Here is a 19,954-nt window from a genome sequence, read left to right as displayed (position 1 = left end):
TTGCATGGACATTATTGGCAGCCTGGTGGTTGGCTAAGTCATAGTGTGAAGCCTCCACAAACCTTTTTACTTGTCAGGTAGCTCATAGATCATGACTTGCCATTGGAAGCAAAGGTTATGAGTTCAAGTCCCGGAGGATGCAGAATGAATATGCATATGCCTACTCAGGCATTGTGCTGTGTGGATTAGAGGCGGAGATGTTTTAATGATCATTTTGGTCTGGGCAGTTGTGCCTATGGACCCTTGTGTATGTCTCATTCGTCCTCTTCTTTCCACTCCTCCTCTCCTTTCTCTTCCTCAAAATGCCGAACACTGCTGTGCAGCAGGTATAATTGCCATTGAATTCACATAATTATATGGATAGCATTGTAACAGAAGATGCAAGGTTGGCCAGGAAAAGCTAAAAATAACATTTTACAAACTGCAAACTGGGTTTATACAGTATGCATGTGAAATATACTGTATTGTGCGGTGTTAATTAAATCTTCATCAACAACGTAATTTCACTGATGAAAACTAGAGGAAATCTATTGGTATTTTCGTCAAGAAATAAAAACTAGACAAAAATGTTAGGAAGGGACAAATTGGGAAGAGACCCAATCAGAAGAGAAGAAGAAGAAGATAAACAGTTGAATCTGTCTGTATTGCACGTTCCAACCTTAAATATACAATATGTAACCTTTAGCATTAGCATTAAATTATTATAGCATTAAAATATCTAAAAACGAGTAGACCTATGTTATATATTTTAGTTGTGCACTTACATTATCCCAAATGTTTCCAAAAGTGCTCAAACCCAGAGAAATCCATAATTTTATTCAAGTACACAGACCGTGTCAGGTGAGTCACTTGTCAATGTCATCACAGAACGCCAGCTGTTATTCGGATCTTCTGTCAATTCTGGACTATTTTCTTACTTTTTCAAGTCACATCACTGTCACTTTTTAGATATTGGTCGTTTTTAACTACAGTATATCTGTTGACTGGATGAAGGTCATCGGAGGTCTGGATTTTAACTTATTAGTTACGTTAGAGAAGCCGAGTAAACAGCTTGCCTAGCTGCTGGACACTGCCTGATGGTGACGTAATTCATATCCATTTATCCTTACCAAGAAATTTGTAATAAAAAATGTAATCCACTTTTTCTGTTATTTTTCTTGCTGATTGAAAAGCCACGTGGCTAACGTTAAAGGCAAGGGATACGTCACCAACATCTTCGCTGTGCCTGCATTAGAAACTAAGTATGTTTCACTTCTCGGATCCACTCGGGTATTACACATAAGGATAAATAGACCCGGGCCCCTGATTGACCATAATAAATATCGACCCGGCCCCGTACAGGGCCTGGGTCCTAGGGTCCGAGTAGACCCGTGAAGAACTCTATGGGCTCTATTCTCCCCCTGGCCTTAGGCGCTAAACTGGCCTTAAATGCAAAAAAAACGCGCTTTACGCCTGCCTACCGCTGACTCTGGAAGATAGCATCATGTTTTTACGCCCCGAAATGCGCTTTACGCTGAAGAGACGTGGCGCAGTGCCAGAATAGGCCAGAATGGGTGTTTCGGCCTTAAATACCAGCCTAAAGCGATCTTCCCAATGGGCATTAATTTTGCGGTTAACGCTTTTCAAAACCAGGCCTTATTCAGTGCGCCGGGATGCACCCACGGCATGTTGTGTGCCTCCCTCCCCTACCAAATGCCACACACAGACATACATTTGCATCTCTCCCAGCATGCATTGGGGCTTAATAAATGTTGACAAGAAAAAGCAACCAAATCAGCCTAAGTAGGCTAAGTGGTAGATAGAAATAATATGTATGTTAACTCATTGAGTGCCATGGACGAACATGTTCGTCAATTGGTTTAGTAACGTAGAGTGCCAAGGACGAACATGTTCGTCAATTGCGTTTTTTGATGGTGGGACGTTGATCAAAGCCTTCTGTATCTCCTGTACAAATATTGTAGCTATTGGGTGTGTATAACCTATTTTACAGACCCATAGGTGGCGACAGTGCTCTCCAGATTACAGAAAGGTCCGGAAAACTGTAGCAAAAAGCCGTGATCAAAGAGAAGCCGATGCATGCTGCAGCCAGAGCCATATAGATTGCTCTGTCTGCAGCTGACGTCGGGCTGCGAACATCAGTCAATCCGTGCACACAACTGAGCTCCTCTGCCTCTGTCTGTCTGTCTGCATATGTGACCTGCTCTGACAAAATCAGTCACATTGACCCCAAAAGACATTTTGAGTTGTATACACCATTGGAAAGAGGAGACTCTCAGCTTTCTGGGGATATCAAAATTATCTTTGTAGTCCAACAATTGAGGGAGATACACCCCTTTATGTCGCGACTGTTTCCAAACTGTGTTTTTGAGGAAAAACGGCCTCAAAGTTTGACGTTAATTCTGAGACATAAACATCTTTTCTTGAAGTTGTCTGCATGTGCATGCCCACACACCAGGTGGGATTGGGCTGAAATTTTGTATGGCACTGTGTTATGATCCTGGGGAGGTAATGGCAATGTCATGGAAACCACCTGGAAAGTCCTTTAAACCACCTGGAAAGTCCTGGAAACTACCTGGAAAGCACTGGAAAGTCTTGGAAACCACCTCCCCAGGTTGGATTTGGCTGTAAATTTGTATGGCAGTGTGTCATGATCCGTGGAAGGTCATGAGCAGGTCATGGAAACCACCTTGAAAGTCCTGGAGAGTCCTGGAAACTACTTGGAAAGTCCTGGAAAGTCCTGGAAACCACTTCCCCAAGTTAAATTTGGCTGTAAATTTGTATGGCAGTGTGTTATGATGCAGGTAAGGTCATGGGAAGGTCATGGAAACCACCTTGAAAGTCCTGGAAACCACCTGGAAAGTCCTGGAAACTACTTGTAAAGTCTGGAAACCACCTCCGGTTGGAGTGGGCTGTACATTTGCATGGTGGTGTGTTATGATCTGGGGTAGGTCATGGTAAGGTCCTGGAAACCACTTGGAAAATCCTGGAAACTGGACTTTCTAATATTAGATTAGAAAATAAATTTGCCAGATTTGATGAGACTTTCCCTATAAACCACTTCTGGGGCCAAATGTATAAAACTGTGCATGTACTGTATGTGTAGAAATCTGTGTAAGCCCAAAAAAGCTCTACGCCCAAATTAACACTACATTTGGCCCCTGGTCTTCTATTCGAATATACAGATAGATAGATACTTTTGTTGGTTGAACAGGTACACATAACATCTCAGTACACCTCAGTGGATATCATGACAAAGTAGCCTATGTAAAGGCAACTAATAGACCAGCTAGAACAGCCTGGTAAATTCAGAAAATGGCATCACTTTACTGTAATGCAGCCTTTAACCCCAGGGAAATATTCATGTATAAGCATATTTGAGTAGGCTACATAGAAAAGCGGTATATAAGTCATATCAATTATTATTATTATTATTATTATTATTATTATTATTATTATTATTATTATTATTATTATTATCAATACAAACTGTTCTGTAACACCCAACTGACAGAAGATCCTCTGACGCCCCACCCACATTATTTTTTGTAATTAGGGCTACATTCATGCAGGATAATAATTGTACATTAATAGTAATAATTGTAATTGTTGTAATAATTATTACAAATAACAGCAACAAAGAATCTATAGCGGACCCGTTTCTGCTCTGGAGTAGAGACAGAGAGACAGACAGCTGAAAGTAGGCTATGAGGCAAATAATCTGAAATTAGCTCAGTCTAATGCCATCTGTGAATTGAATTTAAAAGTAAAGCAACATTATCACGCAGATTACTGACTAGTATTAGTCTATCAATCTGACAGACAGACAGGCAGACAGACAGACTTTCACTGGATGCAGAAATTACGCAGCTGCTCTCCCCCTCTCTCTCTCCCGTTGCAGCGGGGAGAGAGAGAGAGCAAGGGGAGAGAGAGAGAGCGAGAGAGAGACTGCAGACGGGTTGCCATGTTCGTTATCATAACCCCCGAAGAGGCAGATTTTTAAGAGGTTAAAACGTTACATAAACAGCCTAAACTAGTCTAAAATAACAAACCAATAACAGAACTCCACAACCCTGACAAACTTTAGAAACAGCGTTTTAAATCCTAGAGTAGTCTATAATATAGCCTACCATTTGCAAGTACTGACACACCCGTTTAACTGGCAACGTGAGGCTGCACGCGCAGCAGAGAGCAGCAGGCTCAGAGCAGCGCAGTTTACTTTCAGTTTTGTCACTACCTTCAAGAGCTTCAAAAGTATATTTAGCGGTCGAATTTCACAATAATCTTTACAGAGAATGAAAGCCAAGGCTTTATTTTACTGTAATCTGATGAAACCCCAAAACAACAGAAATAAATATTTTCTGATAAAATCGCGTTTTCTAGACAAACAGCCAGCGCGACAAGCGACTGATTTGGTCAGAGCAGGTCACATATAGTTTCTCCACACGATTACCCGCCAGAAAGGCAGCACCCGACGCCGAAGGGCCAAACCTATCCCTGCAGTCCCGTTTGGCATTTCCTTGTCGCGCTGGGAGACGGCCGGGAGCCGCCCGGCGCAAAAACGGAGGCTCCGAAAATAGACTGGGTGCGTGTGGGGAGGAGTTTGCAGCTGAGGCGGGGAGAGGGGGGTGGGGCGGGTGTGGCACGCAGGCTCCACAGAACTACACCACGTCACTACATCAGAAAATATTAGCTAGCGTCAGTGAATGTGCTTGAAATGCTGCATTTCACAAAAGGCTGAATATCTCAGCTTATAATTTGAAAACTGTCTTTTTGCTCAAAACAGCCTATCTTCTCCGGCTCATAACTAAAGAACGGAAAATGGGATCAATAAACTTTTTTTTGCAGATGATAGAAGAGAGTCTCCTCGTTCTTTGTGCGTGTTCGGTGTTTACATAGTAATATCACACAATATTCTGTGGGCCTCGAGAAATCACTGAAAACGCTCTGAAACTCTGGCACTGGGAGCTTCCGTTCTCCAAAAGTGGCTGGCACTCAATGAGTTAACACAACATGAACATTTCGATATTGGACAAAATAAAACATACAAATCAAAACACAACCCTATGTCGTATATATATCCGTCGCAAATGTGTTATAGTCGAGTTTGACAACCATAACACTGTACTGTGATGTCCGCTCCAACAAGACTTAGCTTACTTGACACATACTTTTTCAATAAAAACACATTTATGCCATGACTTTACATAATGTATATTTATGTCGCATAATTTCGCCTGTGCTGTGATGTGCAGGAGCAGCAGGTAGCCTACAAGTTATAAAACTAAGCCTGCCCTGAATGAGCCAAGTGGGGGGGCTTGTTCATTATTGTGAGTTATGTGTTTACAACATATAAAGATCATGGAAGTGGATGGTATCAGGAATATCACCGATAGTTAACGTTCTATATTGTAGAGGGAGACCATCAGCCCTGCTGAACAGATCTGTATTTGCCTGTTGAATCGTTTTATTCAGGCTATGATCTGTGATGCGCTGAGATATCCAAATTGGCATGAAGAGATGACAGCATGCAGCTGCAACCGGACTGGATCCAGTCGCTCTGTGGATCGGAGCTTGGAAGGGAAGAATGTGATTGGTTTACTGCAGATCACCAATGGCCACAGTTGTGAATAATTCTACGCTTAAAAAGGCGTGGTTAAATGGTTAGCGCCACGCAATCTGGCTTTAGTGTCAAGGAAAAATTATAGGAATGCGTGTGACCATGCCCACTAATAGCACCGCGCCCAGCCATAAATGCAAATTTAAGGCCAGGGGGAGAATAGAGACCCTCGATCTGCGGGCATCGGCTCCCGATAAAAACCTTGTGAACAATGAACACTGAGGGAATGCTAATCTCATAAAACGGCTGGCATAATTCCACGCTACTGCACGATGCCATGACACCCCGGGCCCTATCTTCCCAAAAGCGGTAATTTAGTGTTTGCACTCATTTAACGCCGTACACAATGCAAATTGTGGGCGGGCACAAGCGCATCCCTGTTATAATTGTACTGGGCATAGGCATGCCACATGCCAAAGCAGGCGTTTCAGCACTAAAATGGGAGGATAGATGGCATTATCCTATCGTCAGCAGCGCGCAATTACTTTGCGCTAAGCGCTTTGAAAACCACCTCTTAGGGACAAAAACACTGCTGCGCTTGATCGCGCACCATAATCTCCGTGCTGCGCAGCGCAGAAATGTCATTACGCACGGACGTTCCATGCCAGGACATAAAATTCTGCTGCTAAAATTGGATAACCAGCAGATTATTCGGCGAGGCAATCAACTATAATTCACTGAGAAACTTTTATCACATCGCAAGGAGGGGTTATGGTAAATTAATTGAGAAAACGTGTACATTGTAGCATACTTGCAATAGGCTATTCACCTTCACCTGCTATAACCCGGAGGGTCGTTGGCATCACCGCCGATCTGGCACAAGCCTCGGCACGAGTCGAGTTTTTATTGAGTCCACTGTAAATCCTCCAATCTTTTCTTTTGTCTCCGCCGTTTACCCGCTGCAAACACGTTTCTATTGTCCCACCCCAGTCAACAAAATAACCCGAATTGCATCAAAAGATGTTTTTAACAGGTATATGATGTGATGGTGTCGTTATGAGATAGGGATAATACAGTCAATAGGCCTACACCTATCCAAATTACGCATGGGGAGAAGTACAGCATGCCTCACGCAAATTGTATTACATGGACTGCAAGACGGGAATCTGATTGATGTAATGCCCAGGCATTGCCAGGCCACACCTGTGAATAATTCTGGTCCAGTTGCATAAATGATTTGGCACGCTTGTGCCCGTTGTTGTGATAAATTATGCTCCCCCGCGAGTATGGCATCCTCACGAGATTTTGGGGCTGTTTTAACTTAAAAACAGGGAGGTCACGTCTACCAAAACAATTAGATCTTTTTTAAACAGTTATGTTTTTGTATAAATCATTACAATTATGCTCCCGTGAGGTGGGGATGCTTTTTTGCTGTTGGGCGGGGGTGCAAAACTCAGCATACCACGTGGACAAATGCGCAAGGCGGACTGTTATCTTGCCTGCATTAAGGCACGCGCAAACAGGTGCACAACTGCTAATAGGGGATATCGCCTGTACGAAGATAGGGCCCCGTGTCTTCTGTTGTTTTGAGTGTGAGACCCCTAGCGGCCGAAAATTACATATCGCGGGGGCATGGTGGTAGAGCTGTCGCCTCTGTTACGCTGTGTGTGTGGACCCAAGTGCAGAGACAACAGAGACACAAAGTCGAGCGGCAGACAAACTAAACTAAAAAGTCTCTCTGGAGCAGGAATAGTCCAACGGCAGCTTATACATCACCAGAGTCTCCAGAGTGGCCAGGAACACAGGAACAGTGAATTTACGATCATCAGTGAGCCTGACATTCACACACAGTTAAATACTCTCAACACAGGTGGCCGTGATCACTGCTGATTACTAGGAGAGGGAGAGTCTCACAGGTGAAGATATAATAATAATAATAATAATAATAATAATAATAATAATAATAAATTGTATTTGTATTGCACTTTTAATTTTGGACAAAATCCCAAAGTGCTACAGAGTAAAAATAAAATAAAATAAGATAAAATAATTAAAAGAATAAAAAATTAAAGGAGAATAAAAAGAAATAAAAAGATTAAAAGAACATTAAAAAGAACATAAAAAATCACATAAAAAAGCCTAAAAACTGAGGAAAGTGCCTATCTTCCCCCTCTGTGAAACCACACTTCTTCAGAGGAACCACAGAAGGGGGAAGATACGCACTGTAACCCCATCCGGGGCAGATCAACGTTGACTGTTGTGTTGTTGTTAGCTTAGCTTCTAGCTATTAGCTAAATAATTATATTTACAACCATAATGAACCGTGATCTGACAGAAAGTGTCATTTAGAGAGCGCGTGCAGCATGCCCCGCACTCGCCGCAGGCTCTCGTTATAGCCTGTTTGAGGAGACTACTCGGAGCTCAAAATCTTCCGTGGGCATCCGAATGAAGCCAAACATATTTCGGTGAGTAAAACATCATATTTTAAGCTGGAAATGAGGACCGTGGTGTAAAAAACCGAAATTCTCCTTTAAGAGGGCATGTAGCCTATGTTGTATCATTCACATTCGCTAACCAGTCTTTGAACTGAAATATTTGAAGAAGTTGGGATCCGTGCCTGAGAGAAATAGCCTGGCTGGTTCGATGTTTATCCGTTCACCTGCGTCGCGTTGAAGCACTTTTTACAGACTGGCTTCGTTTGATGTGTCCGGGCTTGTCTTGGCTGTCTGCAACGTAAGCAAAATACTTCCACATTTCGCCTCGTGCATTTGCTTTCTCAACAAGCGTTGGGCGACTTGCAAGACTCTCAGAGCTGTCTGTGTCCCTGTCGGGCTGCTGACTAGGAGGAGGACTGAAGGACTGGCAGAGAGCGAGCAGGCAGCAGAGAGGGGAGAGGGGGAAATCAGCACGCCCACACATGAAGCTGACATACCGCTCTTATTATCACAAGATAATTTCGCCAGTTTGCTTTAATGTGCGCGAATGATTAGATTATGCCCGCTGGAACATTAAGCAACATGTGTACACGTCGCCCATGAGAAGGACCGGCAAATGACTTGACACGTTTCATACTTGTGTCCCTATCGCGGCATACCGCTCTTCTGACTAGCTCAAAACTGGTGAAATGTCCACGATGACGGGGTCGCGCTTATACCGGAAAACAACTTTCACACATGAAGGCATTAGACCACGTTCCGGGTCATTTAGCGGTAAAAAGCGCATGTGGGAAAACGGCTCCAGACAGGTAGGACTGGAACCAGTGTAGAGCAGAGTCAGAGAGACCGATGCAGTGGAGGCGGTTGAGGAGACTATTATGGTCAACGGTGTCAAAAAACATCTAGAAACTGTGACCTGGGTGTTACACTGCCCCCTCCTTAGGAACGGCTTCCAGACGTTCCCCTGAAACACTGAGCAGGGTGGGCGGAGGGGGACCCGGAGGCGGGACACAGGAACCAGAGACCCGGGTGAAGAAAGGGCGGAGCCGGCGACCTCAGGTGGACGACCTGGGGGCTGGCCCAACTGGCGGAGCAGGTCTGGCGGACGGCCAGGCGGTCTGCCAGGCCGACAGAGAAGGTCAGGGGGACGGCCAGGAAAACCAGACCCTGGAGGAAGACCAGGACCGGAGCCAGGAGGCAGAACACCCGGACCGGAGCCAGGAGGCGGAACGCCAGCACCGGAGCCAGGAGGTGGAACGCCAGGACCGGAGCCAGGAGGCGGAACGCCAGGACCGGAGCCAGGAGGTGAAAGACCTTGAGCAGAGCCAGGAGGCGGAAGGCCAGGACCGGACCCAGGAGGCGGAAGGCCAGGACCAGACCCAGGAGGCAGAGGGCCAGGGCCCAGGACCGGACCCAGGAGGCGGAGGACCAGGATCGGAGCTGGAAGACAAAAGACCAGATTACCTGCGAGACGCCGGGGCCAGTGGCACCCACAGCACAGGAACAGCAAGTTCCCACACCACAGGAAGCTTGCGGCCCTGCAGCACAGGAACAGGAAGTCTGCGGGGCGCAGGAACCGGTGGCTCCCATAGCACAGGAACAGGAAGTCTGCGGGGCGCAGGAATCGGTGGCCCCCATAGCACAGGAAGCTTGCGGGGTGCAGGAACCGGTGGCTACCGCAACACAGGAAGCTTGCGGGGTGCCAGAACCGGTGGTCCCTGCAGCACAGGAACAGGAAGTCTGCGGGGGGCAGGAACCGGTGGTCCCTGCAGCACAGGAACAGGAAGTCTGTGGGGGACAGGAACCGGTGGCTCCTGCAACACAGGAACAGGAAGTCTGCGGGGGGCAGGAACCGGTGGTCCCTGCAGCACAGGAACAGGAAGTCTGCGGGGGGCAGGAACCGGTGGCTCCCGCAACACAGGAAGCTTGCGGGCTGCCGGAACCGGTGGCCCCTGCAGCATGGGAACAGGAAGTCTGCGGGGCGCCGGAACCGGTGGCTCCCGCAACACAGGAACAGGAAGTTTGCAGGGAGCAGGAACCGGTGGCTCCCACAACACAGGAACCGGAAGCTTGCGGGGCACCGGGACCGGTGGCCCCTGCAGCCCCGGAACAGGCCACACCAGGACCAGGAGACCACGGGAAGCAGAGACTGGAGGCTCTGTAGTACTGGGCAGTGAGGGCTCTGTAGCACTGGGCAGTGAAGGCTCTGTGGCACTGGGCAGTGAGGGCTCTGTGGCACTGGGCAGTGAGGGCTCTATGGCACTGGGCAGTGAGGGCTCTGTGGTACTGGGCAGTGAGGGCTCTGTAGCACTGGGCAGTGAGGGCTCTATGGCACTGGGCAGTGAGGGCTCTGTGGCACTGGGCAGTGAGGGCTCTATAGCACTGGGCAGTGAGGGCTCTGTGGCACTGGGCAGTGAGGGCTCTATGACACTGGGCAGTGAGGGAAGCCTACTATGCTGAGAGGCTAGCTAGCTGAGGGCTAGCTAGCTGGAAGCTATTTTGGTGGGAGCCAGTCCCACAGTGCCAGCCGCTGGAAGTCAAGTCAAGTCAAGTCAAGTTTATTTATATAGCCCTAATTCACAAGCATGTCTCAGAGGGCTTCACAGAAAGTATGTCTAGCTGATTCTAGCTAACACACAGTAACAAGAATATACAGAATAAAGATAACATTTGAACATTTGAAGAAAGCAGGAGAGTGGAGGAGGGAGGGAGAGGGAGGAGGGAGGAGAGGGGGGAGGTGGGGAGAAAATAGGAAATGTGGAGGAGGAGAGAACAGAGGAGGAGAGATGAGGGTGCAGGGGAGGGAGAGCCAGGGTAGGGGTAGGGTCTAGGGTTGGGGGAGGGGAGGGAGTAGGATACGGGCCCGGATTAGGGCGAGGGTGGGGAGAAATGGGAAATGTGGAGGAGGAGAGAACAGAGAAGGAGAGGGTGCAGGGGAGGGAGAGCAGGGGGAATGTGAGAGGGAGGAGAGGGCAGAGAGGAGGAGAGAACAGAGAAGGAGAGGTGGGAGGGCGCAGGGGAAGGAGAGCAGTGGGAATGTGAGAGAGGGGAGAGGACAGAGAGGAGGAGAGAACAGAGAAGGAGAGGTGGAAGGGTACAGGGGAGGTAGAGTAGGGGCAGGGGAAGGAGAGCAGTGGGAATGTGAGAGAGGGGAGAGGACAGAGAGGAGGAGAGAACAGAGAAGGAGAGGTGGAAGGGTACAGGGGAGGTAGAGTAGAGGTAGGGTCTAGGGTGGAGGGAGGGAGTAGGATACGGGCCCGGATTAGGGCGAGGGTGGGGAGAAAATGGGAAATGTGGAGGAGGAGAGAACAGAGAAGGAGAGGTGGGAGGGTGCAGGGGAAGGAGAGCAGGGGGAATGTGAGAGAGGGGGAAGGACAGAGAGTAGAGGTGCAGGGGAAGGAGAGCAGGGGGAATGTGAGAGAGGGGGGAGGACAGAGAGTAGAGGTAGGGTCTAGGGTGGAGGGAGGGAGTAGGATACGGGCCCGGATTAGGGCGAGGGTGGGGGGAAAATGGGAAATGTGGAGGAGGAGAGAACAGAGAAGGAGAGGTGGGAGGGTGCAGGGGAAGGAGAGCAGGGGGAATGTGAGAGAGGGGGGAGGACAGAGAGGCAGAGAAGGAGAGGTGGGAGGGTGCAGGGGAAGGAGAGCAGGGGGAATGTGAGAGAAGGGAGAGCAGGAAGTGGCAGGGATTCAGGAAAATAGGGGAGAAGAGGAGAAGGAGCAGAGGGGGGGAGAATGAGGAGAGAGCAGGAGAAGGGAGGGGGGGGCGGTGGGATGTGGGGGAGGAAAGAGCATGGAAAGAGAGGAGAACAAGAAGGGGGAAGAAGGGAAGAAGCGGGGGAAGGGGGAAAGAGAGGGGGGGGGGGAGAAGATCAGACAACTGACTACTCTAAGCATTAACCAGAGCTAACTGGGACATAGTATCTAGCTAATCTACAGCCTAATCTGGCCTATCCTACCCTGCTCTAGTCTGATTTTAGCCTGAACACTAACAGGTCAGCCTTAGGCTGTAGCTAATCTATCGCCTACCTAAGCTGTTCCAAACCAACCGGCAGCCCTCGACCAGTGATGAAGAGCACCGATGCCCCCCGACCCGGCCCCCGCCCACATATGGCGTGGGAGGGAAGGCCAGGCCGGGACACAGCGGCACCCCCTCACCCCCAGTGAACGCAAGAAAACCTTTCCACCATATGGATCGCCGCATGGATTGCCCCAGTGACTTGGCTGAGGAGGAACCTTGTGAGGTCGTTGTGCTAGGGGCCAATTGCTGCGGCCCGGGCGGACCCAGCCCCCACGCGACCCGCCCCCCCAGCCCCCAGCCACCAGCATAGTGACTGAGAGCGTGAGAGCAGGCCACGCGGGGGACGGGCCCACCCAGGCCACAGCAGCGGACCCCCATCTGGGGACTCCCCTCCGAGACAGGCCGAGAGATGCCGGGCTAAACCATGCACAGAGTTTCCGATAATGAAACTCTGTGAATGGTTTATTATGGAAATAAAATGTACAAGAGAACAGAAAATTGAAAATGTAAAAAAGAGTCCAACAGAAGGGATATAAAAATGTAATTTTTAAATTATCCTAAGATCAGGGAAGGGGGTTGAAAATCTAAAAAGTAGAGTCCAAAAAGAAATAGAAAATGCAGTCTTTAAGTGTTCGTAGGTTTAGAGAATACTAGTTAATTAGCTAGGTGACAAAAAGGGGTAACAAGATTGGGAGTTCCATGAGGATGATCTGAGGAATCCATGAGTCCGCGTTGGTGACATGGATTAAGAGGAGGGGAGGGGAGGATAGGAGTCGGAGGTGATGATTAAGAGGAGGGGAGGATAGGAGTTGGAGGTGATGATGAGGCGGCGGGGGGGGGGCTGGGGGGGCGCCCCCCCCTTCCCTTAGGCAAGCAGGTGACCAGGATGATGAGGATAGGGGTCGGTGATGGTGATGAGCCCGGGGTGTCAGACAGTAGAAGGAGTAGTGGGTAGATGGCCTAGAGTGACGACAGGTGGCTAGGGCGATGACGGCCGGACCTAGGGCTGCAGCGGTGGGGTGTACGTCAGGCCAATGAAGGACACCTGAGGGGGAGAGAGAGAAGAGAGCGGGGGAATCTGCGCAGAGGTGGAACTAACTCTATAGACAGCAATAAAATTAGGTCAAATCAAAATTTATTAGGATTATTTAGGATGACTAATATTATACTGCTAATTCAGGTCTAGGTAGTCTAGGTCTAAGTTTATACTGATACTGCTGGCTTGAGATAGCCCGCTCAGCAGTTCAGGACTAAGTTTATTCACCAGCTATTTGATTTTATATCTGAGCTACTGGGTCGGCTGATGCCATATTATTAAATTAGGTCAAGTCTAAGTTTATACTGATACTGCTGGCTTGAGATAGCCCGCTCAGCAGTTCAGGACTAAGTTTATTCATCAGCTATTTGATATTATATCCGAGCTACTGGATCGGCTGATGCCATATTATTAAATTAGGTCAAGTCTAAGTTTATATTGATACTGCTGGCTTGTGATAGCCCGCTCAGCAGTTCAGGACTAAGTTTATTCACCAGCTATTTGAATTTATATCTGAGCTATTGGATCGGCTGATGCCATATTATTAAATTAAATTAGGTCAAGTCTAAGTTTATACTGATACTGCTGGCTTGAGATAGCCCGCTCAGCAGTTCAGGACTAAGTTTATTCACCAGCTATTTGATTTTATATCTGAGCTACTGGATCGGCTGATGCCATATTATTAAATTAGGTCCAGTCTAAATTTATACTGATACTGCTGGCTTGAGATAGCCCGCTCAGCAGTTCAGGACTAAGTTTATTCACCAACTATTTGATTTTCTATCTAGGCTACTGGGTCGACTGATACCATATTATTTAAATTAGGTCAAGTCTAAGTTTATACTGATATTGCTGGCTTGAGACAGCCCGCTCAGCAATTCAGGATTGTATGTACTCAAGAGCTAATAAATATTTCTAGAGAATGACATCATCAAACATAACCATCAAGCACAACCAAATGATTGGGAGAATAAATGGGTTTTGAGTCTAGTTTTGAAGATTTCAATGGAGCCAGCTTCCCTAACTGACAGAGGAAGCTGGTTCCAGAGATGTGGAGCACGGTAAGAAAATGCTCTGCTACCTGCTGATTTTTTCTTAATTTTAGGGACGGTAAGATAATTACCGTCCTGTGAGCGGAGAGTACGCGTGGGGACATAAGGAATGATTAGCTCAGATAAGTACGGAGGTGCGAGCCCGTGCAAAGATTTATAGGTTAACAGAAGCACCTTAAAGTCTGATCTGGCCTGAATTGGGAGCCAGTGGAGGGAGATTAAGACCGGAGTTATATGATCAAACTTCTTAGTTCTAGTTAGAATTCTAGCAGCGGCGTTTTGCACGAGTTGTAATTTATTTGTGCTACAAAGTGGAAGGCCAGAGAATAGGACATTACAGTAATCGAGTCTAGATGAAACAAAGGCGTGTATTAAGGTTTCGGCATCCGTTGCATTTAGCAAGGGACGGATCTTTGAGATATTGCGAAGATGAAAGAAAGCTATTTTAGTGATGTCCTTAATGTGAGCATCGAATGACAGAGTAGGATCAAAGGTAACACCTAGGTTTTTCACCTTTGAGTTTGGAGTAATTACGCAGTTCTCAATGTTCAGACTAAGATCAGTGAGAAATGGAAGTTGGGTTTTTGGGCCAACAACTAGTAGTTCAGTTTTGTTGGCGTTTAGTCGTAAGAAATTATTTGACATCCAATCTGTAACAGCGATTAAGCAGGATTCAAGATTAGCGAGTTTAGAGCGACCGTCTGGTCTAATTGGTATATAAATTTGGGTATCGTCGGCATAACAGTGGAAGTTAATGCCATATCTACGGAAAATTTCGCCAAGAGGCAGTAAGTAAACTCCAAAGAGTAAGGGACCCAGGACTGATCCCTGCGGTACACCAAACTTCACTGAGGAGAATGTGGACATAATATTTTTATATGAGACACAGTGTGTCCTATCAGACAAATATGACTTTAGCCAGGATAGGGCAGTGCCCCGGATACCTACGTAGTTAGATAAGCGGTCTAGGAGGATCTTATGATCGATTGTATCGAAGGCTGCGCTTAAGTCTAATAAAATGAGAAGAGAGGAGAAATTAGAGTCGGACGCGAGGAGAAGGTCATTGGTTACTTTTGTAAGAGCAGTTTCAGTACTATGGAGTGATCTAAAACCAGATTGAAAGGGATCGAGAAGTTTATTATGCGAGAGGTAGTCAGTTAATTGTGTTGAGACTACTTTTTCAAGAACTTTAGAGAGGAAGGGGAGATTTGAGATTGGCCTGAAGTTGTTAAGAACCTCAGAATCAAGGTTTGGCTTTTTAAGTAGAGGTTTGATTACAGCAGATTTGAAGGAGGCAGGGACAATGCCAGAGGAGAGGGAGCTATTGATAATGTTAAGTAAGGGGGGGCCTAGTATTGGAAAGAGTTCCTTAATCAACTTTGCAGGGAGAGGGTCGAATAAACAGGTTGTGGATTTAGATGAAAGTACAATTTTTGAAAGTGCATTTAGGGAGATAGTCTCAAAATTCGAGAGTATAGTACTCTCGTCTAAGGTTCTAAGGACAGGGCTAGGAAAGGGGTTAGCACCCTTTGTGAGTAATAGAGAGTTGCTAATTTCATCTCTAATACAGATAATTTTACGGTTAAAGAAGTCAAGGAAATCATTAGCTGTAAATGGAGAGTTTGTATTGGGGGATGGTTTGCGAGTAAGATTTGCGACCGTGTCAAATAAAAATTTAGGATTATTTTTATTAGTGTTAATAAGATCTGATAGGTAGGAGGCTCTTGCAGCGGAGAGCATACATTTGTATTTTAATAGGCTATCACTCCAAGCTAGTCGATAGACTTCAAGCTTGGATGATCGCCATTTACGTTCTAGTTTTCTGCATATTAGTTTTTGTGCGCGTGTATCGTCAGTATACCAAGGCAAGGGTTTTTTAGGGCGACGGATTTTAGTACGTAGAGGTGCGATAGAATCAAGCGAGGCGAGTAGGATTGAATTAAATTGATTTGTGAATTCATTAATGGAGTCGATCCGCTCTGGGAGAGAGGAAAGCGGCCCCGATAACAAATCAGCGAGTTCAGTGGGAGTAGAACTATCGATACGCCGGGCGGTATAGGTATCGGCTAGGTTTAATTGCCGGAGGGGCAGGTCTATTTTAAATTGAATTAGATAATGATCTGACAGTGCTGGAGGGTAAATCATGACTGACAGATCTGAGACGTTAATCCCACGAGCAAGGACGAGATCAAGCGTGTTGCCGTTAGAATGCGTTTGTTCATGAACCAACTGAGCAAAGCCAAGGGTGTCGACTAAAGATAGAAAGGCTTTGCAGAGTGGGTCAGCTTTACGGTTAACATGAATATTGAAATCGCCAATGATAAGGATATTATCCGTGCGGGTTACGAGGTCAGAGAGAAAATTGGAAAATTCATCAAGAAAAGATGAATAGGGCCCAGGTGGGCGGTAGAGCATAACTAGGTAGAAGGCTCCGAGGCCAGCTATATTAGAGTGTCTCATAGTAAGTATCTCACAAGATAGGAGCTTATACTTTTGATCCTGCAGAAGACCTAGATTTGAGTTATAAATTAGGCCAACGCCCCCACCATTTCTTGACATTCTGGCAACATGCGAATTGTCAAAGTTAGGGGGGGAGGCTTCAATGAGTGGAAGAACAACGTCCGGTTTTAGCCAGGTTTCGCATAATCCCATAACGTCAATATTATGTTCAATGATTAAGTCATTGACGAGGAGGGCTTTATTGGTGATTGATCTGATATTAATGAATCCAAATCGAATAGATTTATCATCAATATTAGTTAATTTAGAGCATTCCATACCAAGAGTAGATTTAATCTCAATGAGGTTGGTGTTTGACGTTTTGAGGGGTGGACGAGAGCGGCGTGAGGGGACGGAGCGACGAAGAGAAACTGTGCTAATTTGAGAGATCGTGGTATAATACGGAGACGGAGCGGCGGTGGTAACAGTCGGATTAATAACAATAAGGTTTGGGTTAGGATATTGCAGAGCGTTTATGGGTCGGTTACTAGTAATAGTGCGGCGCGGACGGAGCACAGTCTGTATTGGATAGACTAAGTTAATTGAACTAGCAGACTCCATAACCGCACAAGTAGAACTAACAGGCTGTCTAGCAGCCTGTGGCCCTGCATGTTGTGGGTGAAACTGTCATTCAAGGATAGTAGTCTGGGTTTGCCGTAGGCAACTATCCAGGTTTTTTGATAAGGTGCTAGCACCCAATGGGGTAGGGTGGATGCCATCCATCTTAAGCATGCCAGTCATGCCTCTAAAAGAGGGCCAGTTATCTAAGAATAGGTAGCCCTTATCAGCACAGTGTTTGGCCAGCCAGTTGTTGAGCCAAAACAGCCTGCTAAAAATGTCAGAGTTAAGTGTGACAGGGAGGGGACCAGAGACAATTAATGGATGCCGACTCATCTTGCTAGCAAAAGCACAGGTCCTAGTTATGCTGTGCTTTGTGATCTCCGATTGTTTAAACCTGGCATTGTTGGTGCCAACGTGTAGTATGATGTTATCATGGGTAGCCTGGGTAATTGTTTGTTTATGGCTGTTTGTTAGCACCCTAAGAGTAGCTTCAATGTCGGGTACTCTGGCCCCGGGCAGACAAACTATCTCGGCTGGTGTGTTAAGCTTGATATTGCGGGTTATAGAGTCTCCAATCAATAGAATAGAGGGTTTAATATTGTCGGGCGGAGCGGACGACGCAGCATGCTGAACAGGAGAGTTAGCAAGCGGCGTGAATCTATTCCGGATCTCAACCGAAGTGGTTTGTTGGGAAACGGGCTGCACAGCGGCGGGCTGTGCACGTTTAACGCCACGGCAGCGTGAGACAACTGTAAACCCATCATCCACAGACTGTGGGGCCAACGAGACATTGGCCGGGTTGTTCTGCTCGTGCTGCGGAGTAGCATTAACGGGGGCACCAGCTGGACCGCAGCTAGCATCCTCGCTTAATTCACAATACACATCAGCTACTGAGGTACATTGTAAATGATCAGGGAAGCCAGTCTGGTTAAGTGTAACAAGACTATCATTAGGTGACTGGCGTTTATCGTTCTCTAGTTGGGAAACACGGTTTTCTAATAGATTAATCATATCTAAGAGAGAGTGGATAGTAAGAATTGGATCGATCTTACCCGATTCGGGAGGGGGATGGCTGGCGTTAGCCATGTCAGGAGCGTGTCGTAATGCTGCGGCCAGAAGCAGCTCACGCCGTTGCGGTGCCCGGGGACCTGGGGCCTTGGGAGCAGAGGCTGGTAGCCTAGGTTGACGCCGGACCAGTCCAGGCCAGTCCGGGGACCTGAGGTCATTGGGAGCAGAGGCTGGTAGCCTAGGTTGACGCCGGACCAGTCGCTCGGATGTTGTGGCTAGTTGTTGTGCGATGAGGACCCGGGATACTGAGGGAGCTGGTGTTGAAGTAGTATCAGGCAGCAGCTTGAAAAGAACTTCATCATCCGAAGGAAATGAGCGTGATTCCACGGATCCACTAAGCGTAGTCGTATTGAATAGTCCCGTAGCATGGTGATTATCCGGGGGGGAGAGCGAGGGCATTGTAAACAGTTTAGCGTTAGCTGTTAGCTGGTGGCTAGCAGCTCTTGTTTACGTTAGCCTAGCAGGCGGCTAGGCTAACGTTTAGCGATAGAACGGTTGTTTCAGATGTCCGCGGATTGAGAGAGAAGAGTTATTGAGTAGCGATGTGATATCGCAGGCAGAGAAAAGATAAGATAGCAAAAGGTAGGCGAGGAATTGGCAAAATAAGTCGTAATAGGCAGAGCTGAAAACACCGGTATCACACAGCGTCGCAACGTTGTGACGTCACCACGTCTCTGAAAGCCCGCCGGCGTCGACGGGGGGCCCGACTATGTGAGCCTAGCTGGAGGCTAGCTAGCTGGGAGCTATTGTCCTGGGAACTACATAGCCGAGTGCTAGCTTGCTGGCGTTCAGCATACAGGGCTGCCTCTTGAGCCAAAAACTGCAAGAGTATTTTTTTTCCTTCAATGGCATGGTTGGCCTTGTCACTGGGCTGAGACAGAGGTTTGGATTGGGGGTGCAGATATTCATCCAGCCTAGCACGTACAACATCCAGGTGGGGAACAAAGTGACTCACCCATGGCCTCTCCTTAAACCAGCGCTGCTGGGCTGTGATGTCCTCCATACATGATGTTTGAAGATGGTGAGGAGAGGCCATGAGCTGAGCCACTGTCCGGTCGAAGGCAGATACTTTTGCTGCAAACAGGCGTCTCTCTGCTGGGTCCATATTTGGGCTGATCGTACTGTTACGCTGTGTGTGTGGACCCAAGTGCAGAGATGACAGAGGCCAAAAGCAGTTTAAGATTTTACTTTGAAACAGAGCAAAACAAACAGAAAAGCACAATGTGCTAGCAAACAGGCCTGACCTACACAAAGTCGAGCGGCCGACAAACTAAAGTAAAAAGTATCTCTGGAGCAGGAATAGTCCAACGGCAGCTTATACATCACCAGAGTCTCCAGAGTGGCCAGGAACACAGGAACAGTGAATTTACGATCAGCATTGAGCCTGACATTCACACACAGTTAAATACTCTCAACACAGGTGGCCGTGATCACTGCTGATTACTAGGAGAGGGAGAGTCTCACAGGTGAAGATAATCAGGACATCTAGAGACAGGCCACACTGTGGCCTGGGTGTTACAGCCTCACAGCTAGAAGGTCCTGGGTTCGATTCTCACCTGGGACGCTGTGAGCGCTGAAGGAATGCGTGCCCGTCCGCATGTCCTCGAGTGCCCACCGCCCGGGTGGGGTCGTCAAAAGGGCCTTTCTGTGTGGAGTTTGCATGTTCTCCCCATGCCCCCTGAGGGTTTCCTTCATATAGGAACCCCTCACCAAAACATGCAATATC

Source organism: Poromitra crassiceps (assembly GCF_964638095.1).
Source record: "Poromitra crassiceps genome assembly, chromosome: 2".
NCBI classification, from domain to species: domain Eukaryota; kingdom Metazoa; phylum Chordata; class Actinopteri; order Beryciformes; family Melamphaidae; genus Poromitra; species Poromitra crassiceps.
This window is presented reverse-complemented; position numbering follows the sequence as displayed.